Source organism: Poecilia formosa, unplaced genomic scaffold (genome assembly GCF_000485575.1).
Source record: "Poecilia formosa unplaced genomic scaffold, Poecilia_formosa-5.1.2 Scaffold1487, whole genome shotgun sequence".
In the NCBI taxonomy this organism is placed as follows: domain Eukaryota; kingdom Metazoa; phylum Chordata; class Actinopteri; order Cyprinodontiformes; family Poeciliidae; genus Poecilia; species Poecilia formosa.
This window is the reverse complement of record NW_006801426.1, coordinates 8,101-9,547: the sequence shown is the minus strand read 5'-3', so window position 1 is coordinate 9,547 and position 1,447 is coordinate 8,101. Positions and strand designations below refer to the sequence as shown.

At 36.9% G+C, this 1,447-nt stretch overlaps 1 long non-coding RNA gene across 1 annotated transcript; it reads right to left on the bottom strand.

Annotated features, from left to right (window-relative positions):
• Positions 1–877: 877 nt before the first annotated feature.
• On the bottom strand, positions 878–1,441 carry LOC107835298 (uncharacterized). The gene is made up of 2 exons (XR_001661109.1): positions 1,267–1,441; positions 878–1,182 (listed from the first exon to the last, which is right to left on the bottom strand). It is a non-coding gene; the product is annotated as an uncharacterized LOC107835298 (long non-coding RNA).
• Positions 1,442–1,447: the final 6 nt, after the last annotated feature.

Below are 1,447 nucleotides of genomic sequence, written 5' to 3'. Positions count from 1 at the left end.
AGCCCCGCGCTATACCGCGAATGCAGCGGCTGCGCAGTGGGGTATGAACGCTGTGTGCGTCAGCGCAGCAGCACACAGCAAAAAGTCCAGTGTTAATTTAACTCCTACAGAGTTGATTTTAACATTTTTTTGACGTTTATATAGTCCACACTCATGAATGTTAAATTAACACTTTCAAAAGTTACAATTTTAACATTTTATCAGAGTTACCTATTTAACTCACAAAACAGGGATCATTTAACACTGTGGGATACAATGGATAACACTGATCCAAGAACAAAAATGTACTACTTTGTTAGTGTTGATTTAACACTTTTAAATGTTATTTACTCCAAAAAAAGTTACTTCATAATTATGATTAATTAATTATAATAATTATAAAAAAAAACTTGACACAAGTATATCAATTTTAAACTCTTTATTTATCCAACATTTTAAATTGTGGTACAACAAACAAACATTCATTAGAAACGCAAGGGATGAGGGACTTATCCAAGACGATGTAGAAGTTCTCTATCTTGCTTTTCTGACGCCCAACAGCAAGTAGGTAGGGCTGCAAACCCCGTTGACCCCGGAGATGCTTGTCCAAACTGCAGCATGACTAAAATTAAAAAGATATACACTAAACATAAGAAACAAAACATGCAGCTTTATGATACATGTTACATAAAAAATTAAAGTATGCCCAGACATCTTCAAAGCTGTCATTCAAACATCTGTATTTATGCATGTCTATAAAAGGAAATAGACAAATTACTTTGCATATTTTAAATTTCAATTACCTTATGAAAGACAACAAGTCTCTCAACTGCATCACTTGCACTGATTTTTGGAGACTTCTGTCCTCCTGGCTGCGGTGGTAGGAGATGTAAGAGAAGTAACAGCGAGGCCATTTCTTGGTCATTGCCTGAGGACAAATTTATAAAATTTTTCAGATATAATATCAGAACTTTATGAGTACTCTGAACAAGTATTTTCAGATATACCTAGGTACTTACTAGATGTGTTAGCGAGGTCATCGCTTTGAAGACTTTCCGCTGACTGCATCAAACTTCTCAACTCAGGTGTAGAAGTGAGACGCTTAGCCTCCTTGATGACATTTGGTTTGAAGAACACATCCCACTTCTCCAGCAGTCTGGTTGAGGTTTCTTCACTGAATAGAAGCCTGAAGTCTTGATCAATCTTTAATAATAAGCAGAAATCAAACCATTATAACAAGGTAAAAATCCACATTTAAAGACTTTAACAACTCACTTGAATACTTACCAATCCTTTTGTGTCCAGGAACCTCGGGAACGTTCTCAGAATATCAGTTCTTTCACTGGCATGTTCAATAAGCTTGTGACGGTGCTCAAAAGTCTCTCTCATCTTCTGAAAGATCACGGACCTGTCTGTGGTGTGGTTAAGCAGAGATATGGCCTCCTGGCAGGCATTCCCATCAAGCTGT